The sequence below is a fragment of the Pyxicephalus adspersus genome, chromosome 5 (assembly GCF_032062135.1).
Source record: "Pyxicephalus adspersus chromosome 5, UCB_Pads_2.0, whole genome shotgun sequence".
NCBI classification, from domain to species: domain Eukaryota; kingdom Metazoa; phylum Chordata; class Amphibia; order Anura; family Pyxicephalidae; genus Pyxicephalus; species Pyxicephalus adspersus.
This window is the reverse complement of record NC_092862.1, coordinates 110,982,513-111,000,456: the sequence shown is the minus strand read 5'-3', so window position 1 is coordinate 111,000,456 and position 17,944 is coordinate 110,982,513. Positions and strand designations below refer to the sequence as shown.

Here is a 17,944-nt window from a genome sequence, read left to right as displayed (position 1 = left end):
TATTTTGCACTCTCTCAAGTTTTGGTTTCACACACCTCCACTACATTGGTTAAAGCACACAAACATTGCATCACGGTCTGGCTTATTGATGAAATAAAATTCACAGCAGAATAAACTCAAGAGATTTAAACCATGACTTACTTATATGGGGGACAATCTAAGAGGTGGAAGAAGTAGCACACATTGGGTCTGATTTATTAAAGCTGTTCAAGGCTGGAGAGGATACACTTTCATCAGTGAAGCTAGGTGATCCAGCAAACCCGCAATACATATTGTCCAGGATTAAAAACATTTGCTAGCAAATGATTTTAGGAAATCTATTCCAGGTTTGCTGGATCACCCAGCTTCACTGATGAAAAGGTACCCTCTCCAGCCTTGGAAAGTTTTCATAAATTGGCCCAATACATCACTTATTAGCATACCAAACATACCACTGAAAATATCCTGCTATATTTATCAATATATGCTCTGTTTTATCTGTGAAGGCAAGTCAAATTCTCAAAGCAGTCATCCCAATTAGTTTAAATTATTAAGAAATGCCTTTGTAAATGAACTTCTCAAATTGATTGATATGTGTGTTTGTCTGTAGCCATGAGTTTTAAGGCCTCTGTTAAAAGATTACAAATGCTGAACAGCTACCGTACTTTCTTTGCCTACCAGGCTTGCCAACATATGGTTTCTACTGAAATGCCAAGGATGCTGGAAAATGTTGTCTGTCATCTATTGTTCTCTCTACTTTTGGTATCACATGGTCACATCTGATTGACTCCCCCAGAGTATTAGGCTATGTACACACGTGCAATAATTGTCGTTTGAAGGGATCTTTCACAATCCTTTTTAACAACAAACGAGTGCACGATGCATGAACAAGTGCTGTACATACAGCGCTGTTCTGCTATATGAAAAGAGGAGGGGGAGAGCGATGGAGAGGCACCTCACTGCGCTCTCTCCCCTTCAATTCCATTACGTTAGTTCGTCCAGGACGACGAACAACAAGCACTGTACACACGGAAGATTCTCGTCCAATGAATGTGTTGAATGAGAAGTTACTAAAAAAAAAAAAAAAAGCCAAATCAGAAAAGAACAAAAAAAGCCATTTCTGACAAATTAAAGGAATAGAAGGCTTCCTGCTCTTCGGCAAGATGTTGACCTTTAAATAATTACAACTAAGTAAGGTTCACTTTATCCATATCCATTGATGAGCTGGAAGGCGATACTGTGATATAAATGGAAATCATACCTGGAACTAAGGCCCTACCTAATCTGCTGGCCTATGGATGTTGCTCATAGCTTATACCTGAGTTTCCTAAAAATGGACATATGGCCATCATTTACAGCAAAAAAATGATGACAGGAGAAAACTCAAATTAAAGGCAATTAAATCACTATTGTGGGTGTATGTCACTTTTAAATATGGCATGTTTAGTGTTCTTTCTACCCATATTGAATGTGGAATTATTTGCATAATTAGAATATTAAAATATTACAATTAGGCCAAATATGTTACTTCAGTTGTCTTTCTTTACAACATATGTTGGATTAGAATAATGTGAAGCACATGCTGTGCTATTTTTATAGAATCCTTCCTTATTAAAAACATGTTTACAAGCAAAGAATTTTTTGGCTTCAACATCAAAATGTAAAGAACAATTATTACAATACTGAGCGTAGAGCAATAACTTTTCTGACTACCTCAACTTAAAGAGAACCAGTCTTCGCACATATCTGAATAATAGGTGTCTTAAACCATCGGTCTTGAACCTTCCCCAGATGTTCTTCAGCACAAATATCCTTAAAAAGCTAATCCCATCCCTTTACCATTCAAGCATGCATTTCTACATGATCCACAGCCCCCAAGTCATTCTTTTACACTTTGCTAATAGCCAATTAACAAAAATATACAGGTAGTGCCTGAGTTACATACAAGATGGGAACTGTAGGTTTGACCTTACGTTGAACTTGTATGTAAGTCGAAACAGGTACATTATTTCAATAAATGCAATTAGGACAGATGTTTGTCTCAACATATTATTATGCAGTGAGGTGTCAGTTACTGTATAAAATCCTCAATGTGAGTTAATCACAAAAAAAACAAAACAAAAAAAACTTTATGCAGCCTGGACATTCATTAACATCTGGAGCAAGCTGTGCTTTGATATGCAAAAAAGAAACAACTGCAAAGTTTGTCTTGGTCATTAAAAGAGTTACAAGATGTTACAGATCAGCTCAGCTCTTAAGATCACCCACAACCTCAGTTGTGTTTAGCAAAAGACTTCTGAAAGTCATGCAAACCACCCCTCCCTCTCATCAAGCGTCCATCCTGCAGAGGAGTGAGCAGGGAAGCCCCATTCGTATCTAGGAGTCCTCTGTATGTCAGATGTCCCTAACTCAGGGACTACCTGTTATCCAAATGTCAGATATTTGCCCCAAAAATGCACTGCCCCAATTGTATCCTAAAGACTTGTATCCATTAATTTAATTGTATCCATTAAAGCAAAACAAACATTCCACTTCTGAAGCCACTTGGTAACTGGAAGGGTTTTTCTGTAGAACTGGACAGGTGATATACGTTCTGCAATAAGCTTTGACTACCTGCCTTATTGCTTCCCCTGCAGCTGCCAGAACTAAATGATCTCCCTCACAATGACCAAGGATTTAATCAACGATTTGAAGGAAGATGGCAGGGTATACAATGGAAAGGGGACCAACGAGTATAAAAGGGGTTTAGTTCTGCTTTAAAGAAAAATCAGTTCTAGGCAGGCAACTATTGGTAGAATCTTTCTCTGTGGAACTAATGCTGTAATGTTACTCCATAAGGCTCTTCATATTTAACATACACTGATATATTGGCCCTGATTTATTAAAGCTCTTCAAGGCTGGTGAGGATACACTTTCATTAGTAAAGCTGGGTGATCCATGAAACCTTGAATGGGTCTGGTCCAGGATTCAAAACATTTGCTAGCAAAAAGCAAGTTACTTTAAAGAAATCCATTCCAGGTTTGCTGGATCACCGGTCATCAAACTAATTTTAATGGAGCTTTCAGTGACTCATTAAGAAGAATGAATATTATGGGGCTTCATCAATTAAACCCTGTGGCTGGATTTGTATGAATGAGATGGGATGGGTGAGCATTATGAGGTCAACCGCCATTAAAATTGAGACCTTATAAGAGAGGGCTTAAAACCATCCTGCTTTGTAAAAAGAATTCAGTACCTGATGTGTTATGTTAGTCAAGCTGTAAAGAATCCATTATAGTCAAATGGAATTATTCAGTTAATATCTTGTAGCCAAAGTATCTTTCTACAGCCACTGAAAAAAACCAATAGAATGTTCACATTCTACACTACAGTCCTTGTTATTTGGAAAGCAAGGCTAGCAGTACAAAATGAACCCTACCTTTTGGCTCAACGTATATTTCAACAACCTGTTGACAAAGCAATGAATGCTAATCTCCTTATTTTAACTTACAGTAACCTATTAAAAAAATATTAAGATTTCAAGTTAATGGCATTAAGATATTGTGATGATGCTTACTTCTAAATTCTGAGCAGGTTCAGTAGTCTACATACAGTGGTACCTCGGCTAACGAATGACCCTGCTAACACATTTTTCGGCTAACAACTTTTTTTCCAGTTTTTGGGACTCAGCTGAGGAATGTAAAAAAAAAAAAGGAAGTAGGACACCCGATAACATACTGTATTAAAGTATGACCTATATGAGTGCCACAGAGAGAAACTCTTTTCATAACAGTATCAGTATGATGCATGCGCCGTGTGGCTGTGAATTTGAGAGGTGTGATTTATAGCATTTATTCTTTACATACGAACGGGGCTTCGCTGCTGCTTGTGTGCAGGACCGAGGCTTGATGAGGGGACTGGGGCTTTTTGCATGACTTGAAGAAAAAGTATTTTGGCAAACATAGCTGAGGTTGTGGTTGATTTTAAGGACTGAGCTCTTCTGCAAGATCTTGTAATTCTTTGATGACCGAGACAAAATCTGCAGTTGTTTCTTTTTGCATATCAAAGCACAGCTTGCTCCCGAAGTTATTGAATGTCTGGGCTCCATAAAGTTTTTTTGTGATTAACTCACACAGTTTATGACTTTATATTGTGCTTTTTACTATTTTTATAAAACTTATCTTTACATTGTGGGCAGCATCCAGAATGAATTAAATGATTTGCTATAGAAACCTATAGTAAATCACGTTTCGGATAACAAAGATTTTGGCTAACAAATGTGATTCCGGAACAAATTATCTTTGTTAGTTGAGGTATCACTATATTTAGACTGGTATCTGTATATATCTGAAGCTCAGTATACCTATAGGAAGATCAATGGACATAACAAAAATGGCCATAGTTCTAGTTCATTCTAATGGCATTGAAGGACAAAGCAACAGGTTTGCACAAAATAAGCCATGGATACCATTTGAAGGCATTGTGGATTGAGGTTCACAGCAGAGGGACAACAGTGATATGTAGTTGGAATCTTGGTGGCTCCTTCTATCTGCGGTAACCTGGAGCCCTGCTAGCCTACAACTTGGTGTTAAGGTGGTGAAACGCTGTCAAGTCACTGCTAAAAATTCTGAAAAATTGACCTGAACTCAGCAAGCACTTCTGTTATGAAATTTTGAGGGTAAATCAATTTAAAATCCCTGTAACTACAGAGACCGGTGGGGGTTGCTGTAGAGCTCATTATTAGTATTAAAAATATGCAAACACTTGGATATCCATTCTTTCTTTGTTTTTCCATTGCTCAGTTCAGCCAGTGCAGGTAAACTGAAATACTAAATTATAGGGAGGATGTGTGTCACCTCAGTCATTACCAATACCAGTGCCATACATACATTAAAGCGCTGGTGCTGGTCACCCAGGCACTTGGTGCTTTAACATGTAGAGGGGGGAAGACAGTCCTTAATCTGGTGTAAGTATCTAGTTGCAACAAATTTTAATACACAGGATCAGTTTACAATGTTTTACACCAGTTGAATCACTTCCATATGTCAGTCTCAGCTACAGCTTCCTTTAAAAAGTTAAACTTGGGTCAAATTCCTGCAGTAGATTTTCTCCACCTTATGTCTTCCCCAGAAGGTAGCACAGTGCATACTCTGGCAGGAAACAGGTTAATTTTCAATAAGCTAGCACAGGAAAAAAAATCACTAAAACTAGTTAGTGGCAAGGCAACATCTAAAAGCAATAAACTCAAAATTAAGGGATAAATAATTTAAAGCACATCATGAAAAAAGTATTAATAATTCATCAGATAAATAATTTACTAAATAATCAAATAAATAATGAAATACATAAATAAACCAGGAAATAAATAATTCTGCAATATAAAGGAAATTGTGAAGTAGTAAGCAAACGTTGACAGACGCATTCATTTTTAACTCCATTCATCCCAGGGTTCACTTACTAAAAAATAATGCGTTGCCAAGCATTGTATAAATGTATATCCTTGCAGAATGCAGAGTGTGGTGTGAGAGGGCTGCACAAGCTTTTATGACAGTTGTAGGAAGAAATAAATTAAGATACAGTAGACTATCACAGTGATGGAAGTTGCACCTTAAATATAAATTGGATGCAGTAAACACATCATTAGCAGTTTGCAGTGTTACTCGGTGCCTTGTTCCCGTTTTCAACACTTAAAAGTTATTGCTACAGGTGGAGAGAAAAACTCCATCAAATTATTGGCTCGGTATTTAAGTCTTTTTATATGAAATAGTTCTAGTTGAAAGTCTGCTTTCAACTCTTCACTATGCTAATAATTATTCTAACAACCAAAATAACAATTGCTTTTTTTTTTTTTCTTTTCCGTCTGCAGTCAGGCTAGTGGAAGACTCATGAAGTATTTTAGCGGAACGCATGCTAGCAGACTGAGGCCTGTTTCTTGCATTTAATTTGACATCCAATCTGTGCAACCTGGCACCCATTCAGATGTAAGGAGAGAACCGGATAAGGACAAAATTAACATGTAACACGTGGTTAACTTTTAGTTAACAAGTATCACAAGCCTCATGGGATTGAATGAAAAAAAAAAGGGATTGCTTAGCTATGAGCTTTCTATTTGTCTTGGCTGTGCAACTTAACTTTGGGCAGGTTGCCTTGCTGTGTAAATGAAATGAGGTTGGTGAAGGCTATCTGTCAATGTCTTGGTGATCAGAGCTGGATACGGCATCCACTGTCACTAATACTTTCTAAATTGGATACAGACACTTAAATGTCAAAGCTCTGTATTGGATTAAAAATATTATCTTATTTACAACACTAATTTACTAAGGGAGATTCCTGTAAAAACTGGGACTAAAAGTCTTTAAATGTAACCAGTAAAATAAACCAGACCAAAAACTCAAAACAAGGGCCAAAAGTTTGCTTGCTTTTTTCATAAAACTTTATTGTTTAATGAGAAATACATTTTAATACTAAGCCCTGTAGGAGTGAAAAAGTATAAAAACAAGCATCAAATGGGATCTGTAATTCACATGAATAATAAAGCTTCATGATAAAAAAAAAAAAGAAAAAAACTGTAGGGTTTTGGGTCCCAGTGCCCACACTCACTTATGGTCCCAAGAATAGCCTTGGAGGAGTACCACCATTCTTTGCTTAAGAACAGTAAAGGTGAACTAATATTTAAATATGAGATTAAAATTGTGTTAAAACTTTGAAATAATGGACAAATATAGAGTAATGGAGAATATGCTGCAATAGGTTAATTTTTTGGCTGTTGGCCTAAATATTTTTGGTTAGCGGTCTTATCCTGGTGATCATGGAGGATGTGATGGTGTAACCGCAACGCCTACGTGAACAACAATAACAATCTGACAAAGATTACAATCCTTCACTCTGTCAACAACTGAATAACACTGAAGCCTTTCTTGATGTTACCAGTGGACCAGTCCTGATGTAAAAAGTGTCTAATAAACCAAGGTACAAAAGTACCAGTACTTGTAGTGGAATTATGAAGAGTTAGACATTAGTGCACATGACATCAACTTATCTTTACTTTCCATCCCAATGCCTGTTCCCATTTTGTGATACTGCCACTGGAGCTTTATACAATTTGCAAGGTAAAGCTACATACACACTTCCAATTATTATCGTTGGAAAACGAACGACGAACGTTCATGCACGATATATATGAACGATCGTATAGCACCGATCCTGCACATAGAGGTAACGACACGATCGTTCGTAGATATTGTACACACAATAGATACGATCGTTTAAGCGATAGAGGAACTATGTGCACGACAGGAAAGTGAACGGACGTTCGTTCATCACGCATGCTCTGAACATGGACGATCAACGAACGACCGTACACACGAACGATGTTCAACGATCGTCGCCCAATCCGATCCGTCGGTCCGGTCGTTCGTTTCCAGCGACTTTCCTCGTTCGTCGGCGTCGTTGGTTACTTTTTTACGAACGATTTTTTGCCCAATCGATCGTTCGTCGTTCGATTGGAACGATAAAAATTGGAAGTGTGTACGCACCTTTAATGTACTTCTAGGGCCCCTGAAGCTCCATAAGGAAGGGGATACACATGCACCTTCTGACTTTTTTCTAAATACATCTCATGGCAACATTTATAGTTGAGTGTGCACTCCTTAATTACTAAGATGCATAGAATGGAGATGAGTTCCAGGGGCAGTGTAACTACATGTACCATTACAACTGTCACAGTAAATTTACTTGATAAAGAGCCCCCCATGTGCAGTCCCTGACTTCTCCAAAAGGCCAAAAATAACATTAAGTGAATTTCTTGCTACAGGGGGGGCTGCAGATATGCTACTAGAGACTGCGTGAAGGGGGCTGTGAAAAGCATTGAGAACCTTAGGCCTTGTTACCAAATAGGCTTAAGCATCCACTAAAAATAGTTAAAACTATTGAGCAGCATACTCGGCACATCCAAGGCTGCTGGGAATGAATGACATCTTCTCAGCCAATTAGGATGGCCAAAGATTAGAAGAAAGAAGAAAAGAAGGAAGAAGACGGCGGCAGGCGCAACGACACGAAGAGGGTTTAGTTCCACTTATTTTAAATGAAAGGTATTTGTATGTTTTCCTCTAAAGCATAAGAAGTTACATGCATTAACTTTGTAAAGTCCCACACCTGAGATACAGCAAATTTTTCACTGTAGACGGTATCAAATCCAAAAGCAAAAAAATGTCTCATCTCAGAAATGAGACTTCACAGAGGCAGATATGTAGATAATCAGGCTTCAGAGAACTTACAAATCTAATAACTTTTATTTAAGAAAGCCATTAGGAGGTCAGGTAAACAGTTCAAGTTTTCTTTTTTTACTGACTTATCTATAGACCCCAATGCATACAATTCTCCAACACTGCAACGTTTCTCGGAGAATAAACAAAAAATGTAGAAAACATTTTAAAAGGCAACATCGTTTAAGTCATGACTTTGTTTTATTAAAGAATAAAGCTTTTTGAAATCAATAGGTAATAAAGTATGAATACAGTGTAATTTACTCCTATCAATAGATCCAAGTCAACAAATTGATGCAGAAAGCAGAATCTTATCTGCATCATGTATATTGTATTAGGACTGTTTCTAAATCAAGAAAAATGCAAAACTGGCAAAATGAAACTTTGATCTCCTAATCTGGTAAACAAAACTTAAAATATTAAAAAAAAATCCCAATAATAAACATAAATGACACCATGATGCAATAGCCTACTTCCTACAAAGCAAACACACTGATTAGTTTGTACCTTTTGAACAGCTTTAAGGGCACTTACACTATTATATAAAAAAACTTTCAAAAATGTGAATAAATCGGTTCTTGCCAACACTAAAATAGGGATAAATCGCTGTTTTGTAATCATGTTCTCCTAATCCCTATTTTGTAATCAGTTTTTTGTTCTCCTGTTTTCTGTGCTTGTGAAAAGTATTTCCTCGCTGTTACATTATATTCTGCAACCCAGGCATTTGTGGGTATTCTTCTTCTGTTTGAATTCTAAACAAAAGGGCCTGTTCACGTCTATGCAATGCAAGTGGTGATGCACCAAATGCATTATGGTATCCTATACTGTCAATAGAACCCTAATGCATAAGCCAACAGAGGTGCATTGCAGTGCACCACGATGCATGATATTACCCTAATGTGTATTCCGGTGCACCGGGTCTAAAAAAAAAAAGTCTTTAAAGAGGCTGACCAGCAGCCAAGGATATAACCATGAATAGGGCTGCATACACACAATCAAAAATTATTGTTAGAAAGGATCTTTCACAATCTTTTCTAACGACAAAAGACTGCACCATGCATAAACAAGCACTGTACATACAGCACCATTCAGTTCTATGGAGAGGGGGAACAACATAATGGCACCCCGCCATGAACAACGAACAATGAGCGCTGTACTGAGGCAACTATCGAACAGGAACCATCTGACATGTGTATGGAGCCTAAGACTTGCAATGCAGTTGAGTGACCAACTGGACAGCGATCACTAAAATTTCAAACATAATGTCAGTTCAAGGACATTTAGAAATCTTTAATGAATAGAAATTTTTCCAAGTCCATGGAATTCAGATGTAAGAATATATATTTTTTTTTTATAAATCAAAAAGTTGCTCCTTTATCTCTTTCTTGGGAATACATGAGCAGATGTGCAGTGTCCCAGTGGATCATCATATTTATCTTTGTACATACAAATTGCATTTTGCATATTTCATTGAATAGTTAACTATCAAGACATGCAACATGCACAGTTCATGTCTTCACATTCCCATGCACAAATAAAGGCAAATTACACAAAACAGCAATTACAACATTACCATGGTGCAGGTAAATTACAACTAAGATTGCCTGGTATGCCAACAAATATAATAGAATAAAATCATTTCACTTATAGACTTTCTCATTGTTACTGCTTGTGACAAATCAATGTGTAGTATTGGCTTTGGCAATTGATAGTTGTATGTTGTGTGTGGGCCCTTATCTCTATTTGGCTAGAACAGCAGATCCCATGAACTCTCTGAGCCTAGCAAGGCTGCTGTAACAATTATAATAATGGGGCAGGCACTATGGAAATACTATCCTGGGGGGGCCAACCAAACGTAGTGGATTCAAGGAGCACCAAACTGTAATTGGTGTACTAGAACTATGTGCAAAACTATGTGCAGAACAGCAGGCTGCGGCTTGAAAGTCTGGGACTGTTGGGTGGAACTGTGGTCAACTAAAGTTCTGGTTTAAAAAGGAGGTCTTGCCACAGAAAATTGGCATACCTCTCCTCATTTCAGTCCTCAAGTCAACTCCTTTCCCATCCACCCTATTGTTCTTTGCTAACCATCAATTAGTTCTGATTTAAAGATGTAGTTTTCAATGTCCCTTGCCTTGTAATTTTGAAAGACTTGTCTAGTGTCATTGTAGATATGAGAATATACCATGAACAATGACAGTTTTTAACTTTTTGAAAATTGAGATTTGTTATTTTCAAGTCATACTGTTACAGTGAAAACAAAAAAGCAACATGGGTTTCTCAAGAAACAGTAGAAAATCAGTGATCAACAGTACTAGGAACTAGAGTTGCTAGGATTTATTTGACAAATAGGGGTACAGTAGGGTGATATATTTTGGATTAATGAATGCACAGTACAAAATTTTAAATAAATAACTGAAGAGCTATTCCCAACATGATAGTGTTACAATATGGTAAGTAAAATGCTCCTAAATCAAATCATGGCTTCTAAAAGCAATTTAAAATCTCTTTGTGATGGCAAGAGCTCGGTCAAAATAGTAAACCCAAGCCAAGGGACCAGGAGAATTTCACATCATGATGCAATAATGCAAGGAAATAAGGTAATAAATTCTCCTTTACAAAGCACATTTATTTAGAAAAACGCAGCAGAGCAGTTTAGGGGGATTGCCTTTACATTGTACTTGTATTAAGCTATAAGATCCTGAACAGTGTTTAGAAGTGAACTGCAGGAACTTCCAGGTGCTGCAAGTACTCGAGATGGGGGGATCCAAATATTTTTCAACTTTCACTTACTGGGGCCAAGTTCTGATAGACTTGGAAGACAGATATCAGAAAAAGGAAGAAAGAATGTATACTGTCACGTGACAAGACAACCACTTACCAGGTTTTGCTTGTGGCCAGTAACTGACTACTAGTATGACAAAGTATTGCTTCAAAGAAAAAACAAAATCCCTCCCACTACAAGAATTTTTTTGCTATTGCCTTATACTTATATAGCATCAACATTTACTCAATGCTTTATTACAAGTTTATTACAAGCGTTTTACAAAGTTCATAGTCATATCATTAACTATCCCTCAAAGGGGCTCACAATCTAATGTTCCTACCACAGTCATATGTCATTACCACAGTCTAATAGCATTTTTGGGGGGAAGCCAATTAACCAAACTGCATGTATTAAGGATGTGGAGGAAACTGGAGTACCCACAAGAAACAGGGAAGAAAACATAAAACTCCATGCAGATAGTGTCCTGGTCGAGAGTCAAACCTGGTGCTGCAAAGGGCAAAGTACTAGCCAATGAACAACTGTGCTAATAATACTTTCATTATCTGAAACTCCACCACTGGAATGACCCTAAGATTGCTAATGTTAGATGCCCAATGTCTATCACAACATTTGAAAAAGTTTGGTTACACGCTTCGTCTAACCTGCATTTATGGCTAGTTTGGATTATTAATAATATTATTATTACTATTAATAATAAAAAGGATTTATATAGCGCCAACATATTACGCAGCATACACAATGTAAATTAAATAGGGGTTGCAAATGACCGACAGATACAGACAGTGAAACAGGAGGAGGAAAGAACCTCAAAGAATTAACTAGATGATTTCTCACATTTCCAAGGACCCTCTTATCCTCCTCTCTATTTTCTCTTTTCTTCTTCTGGGACTAAGGGGTGTTTTAGCATATAAAGTACTATACTTGGATCTCTCCAGTTTTTTTTTTTTTTTTTGCTTTATGGGCTTAATAGGCCCTTTTCTTACACTTACAAGACTTCTGGAAACTTTTCATGCTAGAGTGTATTTTTTGTATTATTTTTTTTAACTCTTCTTGTCCCAGAATGTTGGAAATCCACAACGTAGCTCTTGTCATTACTAGAACTTTGGCATGGAAACCACTGACTTAAGTAAATAGGAAACCTTGCCTTAGTAAAGAAAATCACAGGCACTGTCAGAATCAACAGGATTGATCTTAAATCCAAAAATGCAAATTGCAATAAAATGTTTGCCGTTTGCTTTATTTTTATTTTGATAGATCTGCCATAATAATTTTAAATTTGACTACACTTCTACTTTATGCCTAACGGGATGAAGGCGGTATACATATTCTAGCTACCACTCAGATTATGTGAAGGCTGTTCATTCTGTGTTTGTCTCTCGAGTTAAAAAAAAACAAAAGAAGACAGAAGACAAGTATTGATCTCCACTAAAACTGTACATGCCTCTCAGCTGTGGAACTAATTTTTAAAGTGATACCATTAATGCTCTTCCACCATGCTCTAAAACCAGATAGATCCTTATCACCATAATGTATTTCTAAGTGACACATAAAATACTATAAGTGGGTGAAGCTGGTAAACATGGGTGACTGGGGCTCAAAAACATTTATCAGATCCTTATTAAAGAGTAAAAGAAACTACTTGTCATGTGTGCAAGACATTTGAAAATCAAATCTATGTCAATGGCGTCTGGCATTTCGATTCACCCCCAGGAAGAAAAATTCAATGAAATGCCAAAAGTATAAAACACCTTAAAGATATCACCATTTCAAAAACAAATCACTCATAATCAGTATAATCAGTAATTATAATCACTTGCAATTACTGATTCCGGAAGAAGGCTCATTTTCAAAACGGCATTGAAAATTCAAAAACATCAGGTGAAAAACTTATCAGCCATCACTTAGTCACCTCATACTGCAGGTAAAGAATCAAAAAGATGAGGCAATCAGTAAGACTACGGATTCATAGGGTAGTGATGTCAAGAAAAAAAAACATAGGAAAACACGAAAAAGGGTTTGCTTGAAAATACCACCTTAAATACAGTCTTTTTATCACTTCGATATCCTTCAAAAAATACAAGTAATATTTATGAAAAAAGCAATACAATTTATACACAATTACAGCGCTTCTAACAAATTCCCTTCAAGTTCCCTGTTGGGGAGATTTTACTCTCTTCCAGGCATAATGATCACCAAGACAGGATATCAGAGGAAATGTTTTTTTTCAGCACATAGGCAGCAATACAATTCTAAGAGAGGTTTTCAATTCTTCAATACTCTTCTCAAAGATCATTCCAGATTCAAATTTTTCGCTATTTCCTAATAAGTCTTTTCTCAAACTAACAGCTATGGGGAGGGTTTGCCTTTGATAATGCCACTTAGAACATTGGGGAATTAAGGGAATTTGTGGACCTCACATTACTGGATGGTCAGGGAGCATAAATGGGGAATTTAGTTCAGCTTAAAGAAGTTTTATGAAATAAAAGGAATTCATTGATCAAGCTTGGAAATGTGAAACAAATTCAAGAGTTGATCCCTTTAACATACAGAAGTTTATATTGTAATTACAATTAGATACATGAAACATTCTGACAGATAAAAACAACAAATTACAGCCCCATAAATCTGCTGTATAGTAACATCCACACTTTAATGTAGGTTGCATTAGGGCAGCCTGTTCATGTAAACGGGGCTACCTAAAGTACCACAATGGCTCAATAATTGTGCATGTTGGGGTATGAACTGCATTTCTGCCACCAATGTATGAATCAGGATTGAAGACTAAACAAAGGGGACATTTTTTTTTTTTTTTTTTACTGGTTTTGCCTTTTATATTGTGATTTGCTTTTCTGAAATATATAAAAAATTACTTAATGGAAATCCAGCCCGGTACACTTTGCAAGACAGAACCTCCTCAACAAAAAGTGACATTTTAAGGACATCTGGGTGTTGCCAATATAGGTTATAGAATAAAAGCCAAGTGCTCGCTTTGGATTAGGGTATGTTCATTCTAGCAGTTTTTAAGCAGTACTGTCCACATTTAGCTACCCCTAAAAAGGTCATTGAAATGAATCGAAATTAATGGTATCTAGTGGTACCAGCACCAACCACTGCTGCCCCTATTCATTCTCCATGGAGCTGCCACGGGGAGACCCTACACGTACCTTCTCCCAAAAAGCAGCGTTTCCTGGCATAAGGAAACACCAACTGTACCACAACCTCACCACCAGTGTGGTAGTCTAACATGGCATAATATATGTGCACAGTGTAAGGGCACTGAATTAGATTACCATTGAAAAGAAAGTAGGTAAACATGCTCATGGACTCTAAGGGGTGTATTTTTAAAGCAGTGAATCTGACATTCACTGAAACATTCAAACAAACTGGTGGGGAATCAATCACGGCCATTGAGGGCCATGGGCCTGGAAAATTCACCCCAGGAATGTTTCAGTGAATATTTACAGCAATAGACCAAATTGCTTTATGATTTACTGGGCTCTGTGAAATGTTTTAGTGAATGTCAGATTTACTGCTTTATGAAATAAAATTTGTTCTTTATTTTTTTTAATTGGTTCACCTTTTATTTTAAAGCCATATCATTAATAAAATACAAAACTTGTACATTTCACACCACTCACTGGATAAGTCAATAAAACTACACAAATGCAAAGTATTTTTCCATCTATAATGATGTTTGGTATTAAAGTGTTAACAGGCAGAAAAAGATGAATTAAAAGGGGAAGTAAGAGCATGAGACAAGTCAGCTGCCTAGAGCCGGTCACATGTTCTCCAAAATACCAATAAGGATTAAATTAGAGACAAAAGAAATTGTGATATTATATCATCTGTCCATTATATAATACACAACACACATCATATTGTATGCATAGTGCACAAACAATGCAGTGATCCAGAAGTGAACACAAATACACAATAATGCAGCAGCATTGCACAGCCTGGTGTGGGTCAGTTCTCTTCATGGTAATTATTTATGTATGACTTGCAGCTGGACACAACCCATAGGCTTGTGTTTTAGAGGAACCTAGCATTCCGGTATATTTACTCCATTACAGAATAAAGCACAGAATGCATTCATCTCTGTGGTTAAATACAGTATGTAATAGTAAATAAAAAACCCAAACAATAAACTTTTATTATTTGCACCCCTTTCGTTTGGTAAAAGTTATTTTTGAAAGTATTTTCTTTGTAAGTGAGCGCAAATATATATCTGCTGATCCTTACAAAAATCTTGTAAACTGATAACTTCCTGCATGCTGTGTTATCAGTCAGCATTGTTTTGATCTTTGTGGACTACAGAATATCTTATCCCTCTATGCCAGTGTTTCTCCACCAGCATTCCTCCAGAGATTGCTAGGGGTTGAGCAATGAGCAATTTGTGACTCCCAGGTAAGTTGCCACTGACACCAATGATCACTTTGGCTATCTGTAAGGGGGACATTCTTCCTACTGGCCAGCAATGTAAGAGGCATTCTTCCTAATGACCACCATTATATTGTATTGTGAGCTGTGGATTTATAGCAGGGGTCCCCTGAAGATCTGAATGTTATTTCAAAGGTTCCCCCATATGTAAAATGTCAAGATGAGAAAGGGAGGTGTTCTAAAGTTCTAAATCAGGTCCTAGGGTGACCATCCAGTCCTCAATACAGTAGAGAGATTGGGCGTTGTCACTCAAGGACAGGAAGTGTGCAACTGGAAGGGACACCAGACTAATATAAAGGAGAAAAACTAACAGTGACTGCATATAAGGACTGGGGAAATGCAATACATTATTTTTATTATTATCATTATTATTATTATTAAATATTAATAAACAGGATTTATATAGCACCAACATATTACTCAGCACTGTACAATAAATAGGGGTTCCAAATGACAGACAGATACAGACAGTGACATAGAAGGAAGAACTTACAATATAGGAGGTGGGGGAAGTATCACACAATAGAAAGGGGATACATTTGTGTTTTGTGGGTTTAGATACATCACAACATAAATCAATGTACTACTATACAAGTATTCTTCCCAGAATTGATTTAAAGCTGGGTGGGAAGAAGCTGTAGGTGGATGGTGGCCCCTGTATTGTTAACCAACATTTTACTAACCACCCAAAAACAGCCGGGTGGTTGATGAAAAGTGCTGGGTGATGCACCCAGCTAAAAGGGTTCTGTGCTAAGACGCAGTCCTTACATTAGGAATTGCTTTAGGTGACAAAAGGCTGGGTATCTACAGGAATTTGTCCACTGGCTTTCACCCATGACAAATGAGTGATACATAGAGGCCACACGGACTTTTTATTTGGCAGTCATGTTGATCCTTTTACATTAATCTATTTAAACCAATGGATCAGCACAGCAGCCAGACAACTGACATTTTATTTTTTAGCTAAGGGCCTTTATCGACAGGCAATTGTTGGACTAGATACATTTTTCAAATACAAAGCAATGGAAATCTCACACCAGGTCAAATGCAAGTCACACAGAGGTCAACTGAAGGTCAACTGTGCTTGTTCTGATTGATCTCCGGAGTTTCTAAAACTGTGCTCATCCATACAAGCCTGTCAACAGAGAAGCCATACTTATCAGGTCCAGCACCCATGCAAAAAACCTTTGCTCTGCTGCACCACAAAGGTGCCTAAAAACTCTTCACAACTGACACAAGTCCAAGTCTGCCTTTTGTAGTTCCTCCTGTCGTTACAAGTGACTTTAGAATAGGTAGGGGTACACAAGGAAATGTATTTGATGAAAAGTTTCTTGAGGTGGAGTAAAGCAACATTTTCATGTACAGGTGCTGGTCCAGGGAAGTGCAATCTATCTATCATTAAAGGCAAGCTAAAGTCTAGGAAGCACAAAATAACGACCCTGCTGATGAGCAAACCCCTGTGATGCAAGGGTAAATGCTCATTATTAAAAATCATTTTTACTGACCCTATCCGTTGCTCTCCTTGCAGCCAATTCCTTGTCTCTGATGCACTTGGGTTGTGGTTGGGCCCTCAGTGTCCTCACCTTTATTGCAGGGCTGCTAGTCCTACATGAAACTCAGAGCGTTGTAGAAAAGAGGCTGCGGACCAGTCACACCGAGAAGGAGCTGCAGGAGCAAGGTATTAGGCAAATAGAGTGCTTTTTACTCCTTCCTAGAAGAAAAATTAACATTTAACCTTGCAGCGCAAAGGCAGCCCCACTCCAGGATAGTTTTTTTTTTTTTTTTAAGTTCTGGGTAAAAGTAGATAAAAGCAAATAAATATACACACAGTACATCTATTCAGGATCCATCTGTATTATTGCTGTGTGATTGCAGTGTTCTCCCCAGCCCCATTTAGCTGGGCGCACCTCCTGGCACTTTTCAGTAACCACTTTAAATAAATCTATATCTCACTTCCCATACATAGTCTGCCATTGAACAATATAATCTCAACATTTTAAGAAGGGGGAACCCTTGAAATAACTTTTGGCTATTCAGGGAACATTTACTATAATTACTATACACACAACTCACAGTATATTAATGTGATGGTCAGTGGGAAGAATTCCTCTTACATTGCTAGTCAGTGAGAAGAATGTCGCACCTACAGATAGCCAAAAAGATGTCAGGTAAAATGACCTGAGGGTCACAAATAGCTCATTGATCAAGGAACCCTTAGCAACCTCTGGAGAAACCCTGATCTATGGTGACAATACCATAACCACTCCTGATAGATAGGGGCCATTTCTGTAGTGCAGATCAAAAAATGGTAACCCTGATATGTATGGTTGCTATGGGTGACACTTTTCTATCTTAGAGCATTCCATACAGAACCTCATGTACACACATCCTCTCTCTCTCACTATATATATATATATATATATATATATATATATATATATATATATACACACACACACACACACTCCCTATACATGTACATACAACCCCTATACAT

At 37.4% G+C, this 17,944-nt stretch overlaps 1 protein-coding gene across 7 annotated transcripts in view; it reads right to left on the bottom strand.

Moving 5' to 3' along the window:
• The window catches only part of TBC1D5 (TBC1 domain family member 5), a 307,439-nt gene that overhangs the window by 287,646 nt on the left and 1,849 nt on the right, over window positions 1–17,944 (bottom strand). For 3 of the 7 annotated variants that reach the window (XM_072412437.1, XM_072412438.1, XM_072412440.1), the window contains exon 1: window positions 16,953–17,165. The exons of the other annotated variants lie outside the window; for them this stretch is intronic. The gene's annotated coding sequence lies outside the window, so the exon portion shown is untranslated. Of the gene's footprint in view, window positions 1–16,952; window positions 17,166–17,944 lie in introns of those variants that run through there. 7 annotated transcript variants of the gene reach the window in all.